The 15,633-nt window shown below is 46.5% G+C and overlaps 1 protein-coding gene and 1 long non-coding RNA gene across 3 annotated transcripts in view; one reads left to right on the top strand and one right to left on the bottom strand.

Annotated features, from left to right (window-relative positions):
* TBL1X (transducin beta like 1 X-linked) overlaps window positions 1-9,810 on the bottom strand; it is a 198,784-nt gene extending 188,974 nt beyond the window's left edge. For both annotated transcript variants that reach the window (XM_042788878.1, XM_042788879.1), the window contains exon 1: window positions 9,541-9,810. The gene's annotated coding sequence lies outside the window, so the exon portion shown is untranslated. The remainder of the gene's footprint in view (window positions 1-9,540) is intronic.
* On the top strand, window positions 9,774-12,976 carry LOC116960155. Its single transcript, XR_006164961.1, has 2 exons — window positions 9,774-9,843; window positions 11,826-12,976. It is a non-coding gene; the product is annotated as an uncharacterized LOC116960155 (long non-coding RNA).
* Window positions 12,977-15,633: the final 2,657 nt, after the last annotated feature.

Below are 15,633 nucleotides of genomic sequence, written 5' to 3'. Positions count from 1 at the left end.
TGGCCCGAAAAAAAACTAAGGGCACCTTAACTGACAAAAAAGTCACAGGTTCCAACCACCCATCCAAGTTGGTCACTTTTCGATGTATGTGTTTGCAACCTCAAATTGCTAAGTCTTACACTTTACACTTCGAAATATTAAGCCTAAGTAAATTTCAACATAGCCAACACAGCTCCTGCACGTTTTACAGAAACTGTGCTCTAAATCTCAACTTCGTGTTTGTCAGCTGCAGAAACTTCAAAGAACACTGTGAGGATTCAGATAAGAATGGTATTCAAAATAGACCGTGGAAGTTATGCCATACAAAAAAGACTACTTATGTGGGCTATGGGAAAGGAAAGGGACACCACAATCTCTGTTTCATTACAAGAACACTGACTGTTAGAACTAAGGCTAAGACCATGCACTTCATCAGTTGCTTTAAAAAAGGCTCAGAAATGTTTACCTAATCAGTCAAGCATCTGTGCTCCCATCATATAAGGCCTGATCCTAGAAGTCTCCTGCACATGCCAAATACGTTTTTGCAATATCAGTCCATAGCTGTAACAGGATTTGCTGAACGTTCAGAACACAAAGGTACCATCAACTCTGTCCTTGCTGGAGTTACCCATGTATCGTGGACCTTACAAAAAGAAAAACTATAAAACACAGAAAATATCCATTAAAATCAAACCTCTTAAACTTCACTGGGGACTCCAATAGTTTTCACTGGGGGGGGGGGGGGGGGGGGGGGCAGGGTGGAAGTTGAAAAATAAAAGTTTAAAAGTAATTACAAAAAGGTTGGAAAAACACAACAGAGTCTTGTTCACAGGCAAACTAATACCCTAAACCCAATTCTGTTAGCCAAGAAATCTTCTGTTAATCTGTTAGTTAAAAAATTAAAGCAATCATTACTTCTAAACTGACCACCAAAAGGGAGATAAAACTTTTGTTATTTTCTTTTGATACTTTGCTATCTTAATTTGTAATTTGATGGAAAGTGGGATTGTACTTCACTAAGTAGAAATTTACTTTCACATATTTCAATAAACTAGGAACAAAATAAATTGGCAATGTGTTTTGATCTTTAAAATTCTTCAAAACCAGTAATTAATAAAATCTTCATAGTAGTTCTGCAGGATGGTAGGCAGATAAATCATTTACATTCCATTATAAGTGAAATGCAAATGATTTATCCAGCTGTGGAAAGGCGTGCCCTATCAGTTGCCTTGTAAAGGTGTTAAGGAACTGATTTTTTTCTCTTAATAGATACAGATTTGAATTTACTTTTTTAAAAAAAGGGAAAAACGTTGTACACAGATCCCTTCCACATTTCGAGTGCTTTTGTAACCCAAAATACATGCTGTTGGTAATGTAATAGATACCATGAATATATTGTTTACTCTAAGCAAAATTTAAAATAAAAAACTTAATCCAGCAGTGAGCACATACGCATACAAACATGCAAAACATTAAAAAAAAACAGACACGCACAAAAAGCCATTGCTGTAACCACAAAATAACACTAACATATTAGAAAATACCCACATACCATATGTACTACCACCATAACACTGAATAAATGCACAGGAATAAGTGTTCTGAAGGCATGTCATTTTAGCCAAGAAAAAAAAACACTGTTCAGAAAATTCCTAAGAAGTTTTCATTGGCTACCTGACAGTCAGCAGGTTAAACCAGTGTAGCTTAGCTTCCGAGGTCACCTGCTCCCACTCTTCTTCCTCCTCGTAAACTGCCCATCGGGGCCTAAACTACTTTCTATTTTCTACCTAACCTCTACCCAGCAATACCAGACTAGGTAGTAAAGACATGATGATGGTCTCCCAGAAAAGCTGATTTCATTCATCAGCAGTGAGAGTAATTATTATGTTAATGCTCTAGTAAATTTAGAGCTGTATGTAATAAATCGGTTCTTTCCTTCCACTCTAATATTGCATTTAGAGCCATCCTTTCAGCCTGCCTGATGTTTTTTTTTCCAAGCACATAAAATGCTGTGAGAATGAAGCTGGATGAATTTTTACGATACACTGTCATGCACTACTTTTCAACTAATTGGCTCATTTAAATTAACTAGTTATGTAAGATACTTATTGATACAAGCAGAAGTATCAAAGCCGAGTGTGTTTTTTAATATAAAAACAGATTCCTACAAATACAAGTGAGCATTGTTAATGAGTTATAACATCATCAACCCCAAAAACAGTAATAGTCAAAATGGAAATAAAGAAACCTTGAATACGTTTCACAGAATGACACAAGATCTGTCTCGTGAACACCATGCAATGTTATTAAAAATGTACCTGCTTCTGTTCTTTAGTTTCATTTTTGAGAACTGGGATAGGGAGATGTGTTCCTCATTAGAATAATCCTCAGGCCTGCCTTTTATCTGTGCCTTCCAGATTACATTGTTTTAGTTTAAAAGTCAACAAATTAAAAAGTAAATTATATTAACTACAAAAAACTACAAAAGCCTGTACATTAAAAAAAAATAAAACTCAATCCAAAAAGTAAAAAAATACAGCAAAGCTAAGCTACAAGGAAAGAGAGATGAATGCGTAGTATTGGCAGCATTACCAACACCTTCTGAAAAAATTAGAGAAGATTTGGTGCGTTTCAATCAATTCTGTAACCAAATTAATTCCTAGAGGTCTAATTCATGTGTGCATGTAAACGGGCACAAGAAGAGTTAAGTTTGTTTTGTGACTGTAAAAAGCACCAGATAGATATCCTTGGAAACCAATCCCCACAATATGAACAGGCACTGTCTGTGCTTGGATTCTCTGTCCTACCCCGTCGGCAAAGCTCGACCCTATTTGTGGAGAACGCTAGGCAAGAGGATAATTTTGCCTTCATCTCTCTGTTGAGATCAGGGTTTAAATTTTACTTCTAAGAGCAACCAAAAACCAAAACGAATTAAAAAAAAAAAAAAAAAAAAGAGGAAAATATGAAGATACTATAATTTTGATGTTTGAATGCATCACTCGGCCACGTACGGTACCCCAGTTACCGCCTCCTGGTCTCACCATGCTCAGTCACGTGTACGAGCACAGTATCCACTCCTGATTTTTCCACATTTCAGCAAGCACATAACTGAAAGGTCCTGCACCTCTGTCTTCTCCCGAAATCTGACATCCAGCCTGGCCCAGTCCTACATTCACCTGGCTGGCTCTGCACCACCTCAGCTGCTGCTGACTGGAGCTTGAAACCTGAGCGTATCCTAGTTCGGGGTTTGAGAGCCTACCTGTCCTCCGACCTCAGGGTGACCCCTTTTTTCTCCAAAGCTATTTTTCAGACTACCTTAAGGCTATCTACATACGTATACGTACATGCGCATGCACACACATGCGGCAATTAGTGTAGTTCATTTTAAACAATTAGTATTTGTAAAACCTATTACTGGTCAACAATCCCAACTGAGACTATGTGATAAGAGAAGTCTTAATACTAATGGGTCTCTGGACACGCACATACCCTCTGCCAGTAGCAACTAGACTAAACCCACTGGCACAGACAGCAAGCAACTTGCAGCTGCCAAACGACACTGAAACTATCAAACGGTTATAACAATTCCTAATTATAAATTACCAACACACATGGATTTGCAAAAATAATCCGTATTTTTACTCTACTTTATACAAATCTCATGTATGTATTCACTGTACACTGTTAAGGTCAATTCTTTTGGAAGAACATCTTTCCAACGATTTTGCTGTGGGCGGCAGAGTTGTGTTCAAATTGGCACAAACTCATCAGTGGACACTTCTAAGCATGAAGCACAACAACAACAACTGTGTACCTGTTAATCATAACAATGCAACAGCTTCCTTTCAGCAGCGATATTATAACATGATTATTCTGTTCAGAAATATAAATCACAAATAGTTGGCTTCATTCTTGAACTATGGAGAATATTCTGCACAGTCTCCACTCAGTGAAGAGCTGATAGCGTTACACGGCAAAATACAGTAGAAGCCAAAGTTGTACATCCAGTGCAGTTTGCTGCCTTCAAAAAGGAGCACAACAAATGTATTATTTTGCGGAATGACAAAGGGAATCTATCCACCAAAAGAAAATCCTCTTTGTTTTCCTAAAGATAATGTCAAAGGATATTTTCCCAGTGTTTTTAATGCCTAGGGGAAAAACGTTGCTTTTTTTGCTCTATCAATAATTTATCACAGGTATGGGGAAGTTGTGTTTCAATAGAAAAAAAAAAAAATAAAATCACATTTGATGTCACCACAGTTTTCCACCTAACAAAATTATTATTTTATGTAACAAAACACATTCTAAACCCCCTACATCGTAGTAAGAGGTTAAACTGAAACTAAGAATTAGGAGCTTAAACGCAATTTAGGTCAGTAAATGCAATCGTGTTTTGAATGGCAGTGGAGTGATGTATAGAGCAACCGTTACATATTAATGGAGAACACTGCTTCTTAAAAAGCCTTGTTTCACCCTCCAATGGCAAAAAGTCAATAAAACACAGCACTTAATTAAACAAAAGTATTTTGATGAGTGTATATATATATACAATTATTACACATTATTAGTGCTACTCATCTGTTCATAAATAGGCCACAAGTCATGTCATCTAAGCATCAAGAGGCACTGTTTTGTCCACGTGTTTAGTGCACTGTGTAACTTCTCATAGCAAATGAGTAAGATTCAACACCCAAGCCAAACTGCATTTATGCAATCCACTTAGCCAAAATATTAAAATAATTGCTTCTTCATACTACAGTACTATTGTCACGATTTTGTACTGCATAGATACTATAGGGTTCCTGGCATAAAATTCTGTTGTAACTTCATATAAAATTATGAATCTTTAGATGCTCTCCGGTTTAAATAGGACAAGACGACATGTATTGATTGTCCATACTACAAACAGAGAAGGGCTGAGAAATGGGGTTAAACACCATAATGCCCCTTTTATTGCCTAAAGTTAACAAGATTATAAAAATGGAAGCCAAATCATCAAACACGCCTAATCCCAAGCCTCTTTTGCTACTGCAGTCATACTAGTAACCCACAGTAAAGAAAGGGACTGGTGGCTGCGACCTGAACAGAGGATTACAGAGACAATATACAGACTGCATGTACACCCAGATACTCTTCTCTCCTCAAACAACAAATTAAGAAATCCAATACCTGCTGTTAGAGTCCAGTATCTTTAAGGCATCAATATCACTTAAATGAAATACAAATATGAGCAAGAAAAGTGATGCAAGATGCCTATGCTCCTTAACCTTCAAAAACAGTCATGTATCCAGAGTCAAACTTGATTTCAGTTAGCTAGCAGAAGCAATTTTGTATTTCTATGGTATTAGTAAACATAAGTAACTATAATTTGTAAATCTCCATCCAGCGTAAGATCTCTACATATGAAGAAAACAGTTAAGAAACGATGACCTTTCCTTATGAGATTGAACACCCTTCTTTGATTCCCCCTAGCTTTTAAACAGTCCTAACTTCAGGGGGCTTCTTGCATTTGTAAAACAAAACACTGTCAGTCATTCTTAAATGAAATTCCATTACATTAATAACCGGACTGCCACACATACCAAAAAAAAAAAATAAAAATAAAACATGGTGCATTTAAAATATTCTCTTGTCTATCAAAGGCAAGAAAAATAACCTAAACCCCATTTTTCACCTTGGGACATTTGTTTCAGTACCATTAAAATGACAGATTTTGTATTGACAGGAAGGCTGCTATTCACTACGTAGAGCTGTAGTTCCAATGTTTTTGTTTAATTTCAACCAACTTGTCCAAGTAGGCCATTTGGTAGAAACCTATAAATGGCACCCAGGGGGTCTGGGTTCTTGCTGTAAAGAGGTCAGCTATTTCCTCCTAACTAAAAATAGGCAAGAAGAGGGAGGGGAAGAGGGAATGGAGTTTAATTTAGCAGCTGAAAAAGAGTTTACAAAATTACTTCCATCTTGCCTCATAATGAAGATTATGAAAAAAAGTATCTGCCCTCAAGAGTTACAAAACCTTGATCGTTTTATAGGCAGGGTGGTGGACACAATATAAAACAATACTAGGAATTAAAAGAGTGATAGTAAAGAGGATCCAGGGTAGGGATCGCACATTGTGAAGGCAAAGGGATGCCTGCACCCTCCTTGCAAAAAGCACCTCCATTTATCGGCAGCAGTGCTGCCAGGTGTTAACAACTCTACTCTCCCCTACCAGCTGAGGTCACACTGTTGTCCTGCAGATAAGGCACTACAATCAGCTGCTGTTCCCCTGAGTCAGTTTTTTCCACCATTTACCCTCCTGGCTTTTTGTCTCCCTCACTTACTCACATTACAACCTTTTCAGGGCAAGAACGGTCATCTACAATATCCCCAAAATGGCCCTGATGTGAACGGGGGCCCCTTGGAACTACTAAAATATAAACAGCATCGGTTCGGTATCGACTACAGCACGAATTCTAACGCTGGACTCATAACAGCAGCCAACAGAAAACAAGAGCTAATGGCACCGAAGCACGCACCCATGCGCTGCCCACGGCCATCGCCAGGCCAGAGCCCTGGGATGGGCTTTCCAGCCTCGTCTCTCCGAGGAACCGCATTCAGCACATCGCTAAATCCGAGGCGTATCGCCCTGCTGACATAGCCACCGAGAAACAAGATCCCATCTGGGCTGACGGACCTTCTCCTCGGCTCCTCCCAAGCTGAGGGATGAAGGCCATGAGTGACCGCCGCTGCCGGAGCGGTCTCCGTTCGGGAAGCTCTTCCAGGATCCACGGCACATGAGACGCATCAAGTGGACAACAGGTCCACTTCTGGCCCCGCCACCACGGAAATGGGAAAAGCCCATCTGTAAATCAATGACAGGACCAAAACTGGGCAAACTGGTGGAGAAGCAGCCTGACAATTCCAGTAACAGACAACGTCCCCCTTCCCTAAGGAGGACTTCATTTATTTGTGCTCTTTCGATACTCTGATTGTGGAGGATACTCGCCACTCGCTGGAAAGAAGAAGAGCAAGTAGCGTAACTCACAGCAGTGACATGGCAGAGGACATTGGAGTTACCTGACTTAATCGGGTGGAGGAAGGGCAGAGGATGTATTCATATGACAACTTATCTGCAGAGGGTTTTTGTTTTGTCCTGCAAGACTTGGACAGTTGTGTAGTTGCCAGTGTTTACATGCATGTGTAACTTTTCATCCTCTGCTTCTGAAACACACTTTTTCATCTTAGGGGAAGAAAAAACAACCTTGGTTGTTGCTTAGCTCACTGAAGGTGTTAAACTGAGGCAACTACAGCAGCTCTGCTCAAACCTCCACCGTTTTAACCATTATTGCATGTAGCCCAAGAAAGGTTTAACGTATTTTTGATGTGATAGCATCCTCCCCCTCTCGTTTTCCTTTTTCCTCCCACCCCTCTACAAACCTTCTGTGGGAAAGCTTCCCTTTTTTACTATCACTGCCGTTGAGATGTTGCAATTATTATCTGTAATTGTTTAAAAAAAAAAAAACAACCCAGAAAACAATCAAAAAACCACAAACCAGTGCCGAAACACACTAGGACAATCCTGTTCTCTTGCCAACAAGATCTGCCATCATGGAAAGAATACATTAACTTCAAACCCTGCCCAGTGTCTCTGTGTGTGACAGGACACTAACTATTGGACAGGAACAGGCCTAAATCCAGCATGTGCAGCCACATGGTAAGCGAGGTATATAAAGTCTTGTGCACGCCACACGAGCAGTCTCAGTTAAAAGGTGGCTAATAAATGGGCTAAGGAAGAAGGATATGACATTATATTTGTCACCAGTAAAGACCTTGTATTTATTACCTACAATCAGATTTCCCTCTGGCACAATATATTTGTTTTCATACTATTAGCCTAAAACACCAGTCTTGAAATTTTAATTTTACACTCCATTTTATTCAAATCATCACTTGAGAAGCGCTCTTTTCAATGAAGCATTTCAGGTTTCTGCAACATTGTGCTGCAATATTTTCCTTTTCCAAGAAACACTCAATGAGCTCCACCAAACAGACCGCCTCCCCTCCCCCACCAACACACACACATCTACACTTTAAGACTTGTGCGTCAAGAAAGGAAAAACGTCGTACAAATCCTTGTGGAGAACAGCAAGAGACATGTTAAGACAACATAAAGGAAAACCTTTATTCAGTCTAAACACCGACTTTGAGAAATTAATATGCAAGCCTAACTTTTAGGGTGTGGCTTTGTGTTTTTTCCCCTTTCTGTGCTGTGCAGGATGTCTACCCGAGAACCCAACAACATATAATTAAATAGGTCAAGGGTCATTCGCTTTACATCACACCACGCCAATATTTAACCGCGCACCGAACCGAAATATCAGCCCAACCGCTGCGATTAAACCAGCGCCACAAAATGGGGAACAGGCTCAGAGAGATGACAGCAGCTGAGGGGGGGAAAAAAAAAAGGTGTCCCCCAGCTTCCCGCCCGGCGGGCGGCTGCACACCCACCACCCCGCTCCCCCCTTCCCACCCCCCCCCGGACCCCCACCCACCCACCCACCCACCCACCCACCCACCCCCGCAGAAGCCGCACCGGCGCCGGGCTCCCCGGCCCGGGACACAGCACCGCCGTGCAACAGGTCTGCAACCCCGCTCCCCCCGCACCGCCCTGCCCCCAGCCTGCCCGTGCCCCCCCCCCCCCGGGGCTCCCCCCCCCCCCCCCCCGCCCCTCCGGCAGCCTGCAGCGCCGGTAACGGGGCTGGCAGCAGCACCCAGCACCGGGGCGGGGGGGGGGGGGGGGGGGGGGGCGGGTTAGGGGGCGATGGGGGGGGAGCAAGGTGGGGGGAGGGGGGGGTATTAACTTGTTTACCTACTTGGAAGTAAACTTCGATGGACGGGAGCGACCGGCCCCTCCGCCCGCTGCTGATTCAAGCCCTGGCGATGAATGGGATCCCCTCCCCCACCCGGGCTCTGCAAACTCCACACTTGAGCGTGAATACCTCGCATTTTTCCCCCCCGCGAGCACTTCTCCTTTTATTTTCTTTTTTTTTTTTTTTTTTTTTTTTGAAAGATACAAAATACATTAAAATACTACCTCAGAAGTAGAAAGCCGCTCCAAAAACTGCGCCACCCCCCCCACCACCCCCCCAGCCCCGGGGGTCGGTCTGCCCGGGGGCAGCTGAGAGCACACTCGACACCGACACGGCAGCCCCACACACATCGCCTCGGCCCAGCGCTCCCGGAAAAAAAAAATAATAATAATAAAACCCAAACAGCCCCCAAAACGCCCGTGTTCAACAAACTTCGTCATAACAGATAACGACTGAGCGACCCGACACCCCCCCCCCCCCCCGCCCCGGGCGGGTCAGACCCGCCGAGCCAGGGCGGGCGGCCGAGGGGACGTGGGGGGCGGCGGGGCCCGGCCCCAGGCTCGGCTCGGCTCGGGGGGCTGCGCCGGGGAAGGACGATTTGTCACCTCGCGTAAGAGCAGGGGGGGAAAAAAAAAAAAAAATGGGAAGGGAGAAAAAAAAAAAAAAAAAAAAGGGTCCCCAGGATGAATAATCCGCCTCGGAAACTCACCTCGCTCAGCGGGCGTTAAAGGCACAGCTCCCGCTCCCGCGGGCGGCGGGGGAAAGCCTCAACTTCTGCGGGCGGCGCTGGCGGAGACTTTCCCTCACTTGCCGCGCATGGTGCAACTCCTCTTCCCCCGGGGTCCCGGCCAGCCTGCGAGGAGACTGTAAATCCCCCCTCGCCGCCGCCGCCGCCGCCGCCGCCGCCGCACACGCCTCCTCCTCCCCCTCCGCGCGCACAGGCGGCACAAGGAAGTCCCGGAGAGTGGGAAGGGGAAAACGGAAAGTTTTGGGGCGGAATGGCGGTCAGGAGGTGCTGCCGCTCGGCGCGGCTGCTCCGCCGGGGGGGGGGGGGGGGGGGTGGGGGGGTTAGGGGGGGGTGGTTGGCGGGGCCGGTGCGGGCGCTCGGCGGCGGCGGGAGCGGCGCTGAGGGGAACCGGCCGCGCCCGGGGCCCGCCGCCGCCGCCGCCGCCGCCGGGCGGGAGGGAGGGAGGGGAGGGCGGGCGGGGTTGTGGAGGGGGGGGGGGGGGGCACCGGGGGGCGAGCGGCGGAGCCCGGCGGGCTGAAGGGGAGCCGGGCTTGGGGGCGAACCTGCCGCGCCCTGGCCCCGTCCTCCCCCCTCCGCCCGGGTCCTGCGCACCCACGCAGGGACACACAACTTCAGGCGCCGGCGGGTGTCCCCCCGCGCCGCCAACGCCCCTTGGGGTGCCCTCGGGTAACTCCTGCCGCCCGCTGCCACGCGTTATTTTCAGTATTGTTGTGCTTTGGCACCCCACGCCCCCCCCCCCAACCCACCCCACCCCCGACCGGTAACAGAAACCCAGTGACAAACCCAGCACGCACGCCGCCTCCCCCAACCTTCCCCCCCCCCCCCATCCCCCTCCTCCCACGCACACAGAGGACAACCCCCACCCGCCCCCGCCCCGCCGAGCGGCTCGGCGTTAACCTTGTGCGAGCCCGGCGGCGAGGCGCGGAGCCGCCCCGCGCGGCCGGGGACACGCGTTTGCCCACGGCCGCCCTCCCCCACGCACGTACCGCGCCCGCAGGCGCCCGCCGGTTGGCGGCGGCGATTGCCATCGCTACGATGACTGTGGCCGAGCCGCGGGCGGAGGCGACCCCCCACACACACACCCCACGCAAGACCCACGAGGAGAACGCGCCTCGGCGTTAATCGTGAAGCTATAGTGGCGTCGTGCTTTGCACACCGAAGCGGGCGGGCGGCCGGGGTGCGGTGGCCCACGCTCCGCTCCGCGGGACGGCCGGGGCAGCCCGAAGGGGTGCTCTCCCTCCCCCCCACGCACCCCACGACCACCACGCCCCCCCCCCCGCGGCGGGACGCGGGCAGCACCCCCGGGCGCGGGGGTGGGGGGAAGGCGGGCTGACGCGGCCTCCATAGCTGTGAATCAGCAGAAACGGGGTTTCTCGCTTCCCGGTGGAAACGCCACGCGCGGCGGCACACGCGCCGCTGCTCTTTCGCCTCCAGCCCGCCCGTCCCGTGTCCTCGTGTCCCCGACACGGGTGGCGGCACCGCCGCGCGCGGCCCCGCGCTGGACGGATGATGCAACGCGGCCCGTTTCCATGTGCTTCCCCTCCCCCGCCCCGGCCTCGGCGGGCGCCGCGCTCCTCGGTTGGGTTTTTTGGGGGGGGGTTGTTTTTTTGTGTTTTTGTGTTTTGTTTTTTTTTTTTTCCTTTGGTGTGTGTGTGTTTTTCTTTTTTTTTTTTTTTTTTTTTTTTTTTTTTTTTTTTTTTCCGCCTGGAAGGTCACCCGGCGGCTGATTGATTCTCCTTTCGCCCTGCTCAGTCATTCGGGCTCGGAAAGTAAATAACAAGTTGACATCATTACCGCGCGCTCCGCAGTGCCCCGCCGCGCCGCTACCGCGCGGCGACGAGTAGCTGCGCACGCCAAACCGCCGCCGCGCGCCGGGCACCCCCACCCCACGCCCCCCGCGGATCGCACCCCCCACCCCACGGCCGGAGCGGGGCCCGGCCCGGCGCAGGGGGGTCGCCGCGCTTTTTTTTTTTTTTTTGGTGGTCGTAGCCCCGCCACCCTCCCCTCCCCCTCCCCCCCCCCCCCCCCCCCCCATGGCCAATGTCGTGCAAATAATAAGATTGTGTGGATGTCGCCTGGGTGTCCGCCTCGGTGGGCTCGTCCTGGTGACAGCAAGACTCACTCGGCCTCTAAACTCATATTTATTGCTGGATTTTTCCACATGACCTTTCCACTTTTTTTTTTTTTTTGGTGTCTTCTTTTCACATTAAAGGGAATTTCATGCTTGTTTTACATTTACCCCAAAGCCTACGTGTTTGCTGTCACTGAGAGCTCTTTGCGGAAGAACGTGATGTCACCCACGGCAGCACAACAAAGATCGCTGGCTACGCGGGTCCGTGGATGTGTGGAAAGGAGAACTCCCGAAACACGGCGGGGACACGTTCCCCGGGCTAAAGCGATTCATCGTCGTGTTGGGAGCTTGGAGATGGCAGCACGAGGCCGTCAGCGCTCAGACAGGCCTACAGGCAGTTGCCTCACGTTCTAAATAAGCTCCCATTCGACTTTTTTTTTTTTTTTTTTTTTTCCAAAAGTAAAACCTGCGTTAGGTTTTTATTGGTTAAAAACGTAAACGGACGAAGCCCCCTCCAGATCTATAGTGAGATGGCGTTGAATTTTCCATTTGCGTGCTCTTCGTTTGTTTGCGCTTCTTTTTCAAAGTCCTGCTGGCTCGCGAGTGAGGGAAGCTCCTCAGGACAGGGTCCCAAGGCAGGACTTGCGCAGCCTTTGAGGCCTGGCCGCCCAGCTCCCGCTCCCCCCGCGGAGCCGGGGTTAGGCCCGGTCCTTGCAGCTCGGCCTGGCCTAGGCCGGCTCAGCACCGCCGGGCGCTCAGAACACATGAGAAAGATTTGAGTTTTTTTTTTCAATTAATATTAAACAAACAAACAAACAAACAACACAACTACAAAGTGATTGTAGAGTAGAAGATAGAAGAGTGAATCGCTGCTCTGGCCGCTACAGTAATTTTCACCTTTGTGTAACAGAAGACCCCAAAGCAACCGTGTATAAAAGAAATCCCCGGGTTTTTAAGAGTCTTATTTTTTCTGTTTCATAACCCGTGATGCAGGGACGGTGATCAGCGGCAGCGCTGCAGGCCTGCAGCTCCAAACGAGGGAAGCCAGAGCTGTGGTTTCTTACCCTCATTAAAATGGAAACCCAAACCTGAAACAATCAAAGTCAAGGGCTAGCAGAGTTGGCCTACTGTGGAGATAATGGGATCACAAGACAAAATATTTTGCATCTTAAAAGATGAAAGCTATTGTTATTTTTCTAGTGCTTCATCATTGTGTATTGTGTTGATAACTGTTTCTATGTTTCCCCCACACACCATGTTCTTCTGTTCTCTGACCATGCAGATAAAAGTCAGTTCTCTTGAATAAATGAATCATTGAAAAATAAATAATTGGTTCTACTTTTATGCAGCTGTAGTTAAATAATTCTCCTCTTAAGAAAAGTCTGAAATACGGATTAATTATTTACTCCTGTTATGAACCGCAAAAAAATGTGGATCTGCTAATTTGCTAATGAAGTTTTAATATACAAAATTTTGATACGGTAGTGAAAACTGAACTGGTGTTTTAACTTGAATAGATACCTCAAGACTATTTGGATACAGGTGCAGTATGCAATACATAGATGTTCTATAAACTGAAATGTGACACGGTAGGCACTAGTTCTGCAACACTTAGAAATATGTTAAACAGAAATGCCTAGCGATCCTATCATGAATTGTCCCACCAGACAATTCATGGTGGGAAGGTAAAGACATTTAGCACATTATTATTATTATCATCATCATCATCATCATCATTGTTATTTTATTTTATTATTTTATTTTTATTTAGCAGGCTTTGATTTCTATTTTGTGAGCATCTTTACAGTATTTGGTATTTTTCAGATAAATGTTCTCATAGAGTCACTCATGTGAGCAGCTTCTTCGCATCATCAAAAAATGGTTTCTCATTTTGCCACTTGTTAATACCAAGACTTTCAATTTTAAAAGGAAATTCTGATTAACTAAGATACTTTCAGGAATTGAGACCATCACTGCTACTTTTTTCCTTCACATATTACTTTGTTGATATCTTTGGACGAGCCTGAAAGCTTTTGCCTAATTCACGAACACTTGTTCAAGCAAACCTCTTGAATAAAACAACGTTATAAAAAATCAAAAAGCCAAGTGGGAGGCCTTGTTTCAAAGTTTTTGGAAAGCAAAACTGTAAAAAATGTTTTGATTTTGCAAAGCAAGCACGGTCTGATCCTTTTTCTATGCTCTCTACCCTCTTTCTCTCCATAGTTTGCTTCATGTGGCTTGTAATACCTGCACTTTCTAGTGATATTTTTTCATCCACCTTTCTGAGATGTGAAGCTCTAGATTCCCTGGGCTCTAACAGGAATTCAATCTAATCTAAACAGAATCTAATAGATTCTGATAAGAATTTTGATGCTATTAAGCTGTTGCAGAGGTTGCAAACCAGGATGTGCTATTCCTAGTTTCTTGCCTGTGCCGTTATACAATCAATGCACATCTTCCACTGCTCAGGGACACTGAGTATTAGGTAAGCATTATGCCGAGTGTATTTTTGCTTCTTTATATAAGATGATAAGAATGTATTCAGTGATTCTTCCGAAGTGCAGTTGCAAAAATCCAAGTAAGTTAGGGCAGCACTCCTATACTTTACTATACGGAAGATATTGTTTAGTATGTGGAAAAAATGTAATTGTTATTACTTAAGGTAAAATAAATCAGAAACTTTGATGTATGTAATCTACACTCCTCTGATCTATTTAGTGGGCTGACACGAAGGGCTGAGCTAGCTATATGGGTCCCTTAGGATCCTTAGATGGAACAGAGATTTTTTATGTTGCTCTAATTTACTCTTAGAGACAGTTTGGCCTCCTGCCAGTCTGGGGTAGAAAGAAGAGGGAGGTGATCATCTCTCTCCTTGTCTTTCCTCATCCGTGCAGTGTTGCATGGTCCCAGCTGTGCTGAATTAATGCCTGGGACACCTTATAATTTCAAGCCTTTTTTCCTCCCCTGAAAGATTTTAGACGAGAAAGTAGTTCTACCTAGGAGCTGGCTGCAGAGAGCGAAACACCTAGAGAATTAACAGGATCAGATCTCCTGCGGAGAAGCCAGACTTAGGCAGATTGTGCTAAGGATCTGAGGGATGTCAACCATGTATCATCTCCCCTAGTTGCTCAGTGGTTCTGGAGATATATGAGTCCTGGGCATCGTGATGGTGCTGTCAGATGTCTCCCCTTGTCCTGTGAGCATAATCTTACCCTCCGAGGCCAGCAGCAGGAGCTAGCCCTGCTACCATACTTCTCAAAGTGGCCAAAGCGTGGTGGGAACCGGGAGCCTACCCCTGGAGAAGAGCTACTCTTCCTGAAGAGTTGTTTTTTATACAGATTATAGAAAGACCCCACTGGGGACTTTATCAGGAAAACCTCAAGGAGAGCCCAGTCCCCCTCATGAGGAGTGCACATGCAGAAGAGCAAGGAAGCAAGGGTTTCATGGAACAAGACACGTCTATGTCTAGATAAGCAAGCAGCTCGGCACAGGTGGGTAGGATGAAACAGTGGTTTCCAAACCAATCCAAACAGGCCCAAACATCTGCGTTGCACCAACATCAGCCTCCAGATGCCTCTCGGGGTTGGGGGTGTCTAGCCCCAGACTGGTCCCGCAGACTGCCTGGCAGCGGTCGGCTGGAGCACCTCGACACACTCCCGAGGTGCACTGGTTGGGTTAGTCTCACCCATAGGAAAACCAGTTCTCATGCTCCAAAACTGCTCCGCTCTGCGTAGCAAAGCACAGCATGGGGGAAGAGTCAGGAGAGCAATTTCAGAAGTGCACTCCTGATTTAGACCAAGAGCGGTGTGGATGCAGTCTGCGATAGTTCCCTGTTTCTATTGACATTGCATTGTATAATACTTTGCACTTTAAAAGGTTCCCCTTAATTCAGTGGGATTACTCGGGATTTAAAGCATGATTCACTGTTGCAAAAAGTAAGACATATGGATCACTTCCCTTGCCAAATGCGAAATTTTTGGTTC

The sequence above is a fragment of the Tyto alba genome, unplaced genomic scaffold, assembly GCF_018691265.1.
Source record: "Tyto alba isolate M040663 unplaced genomic scaffold, T.alba_DEE_v4.0 Super-Scaffold_14, whole genome shotgun sequence".
Taxonomy (NCBI): domain Eukaryota; kingdom Metazoa; phylum Chordata; class Aves; order Strigiformes; family Tytonidae; genus Tyto; species Tyto alba.
The sequence above is the reverse complement of the archived record's forward strand: the minus strand, read 5'-3'. Positions and strand labels throughout refer to the sequence as shown.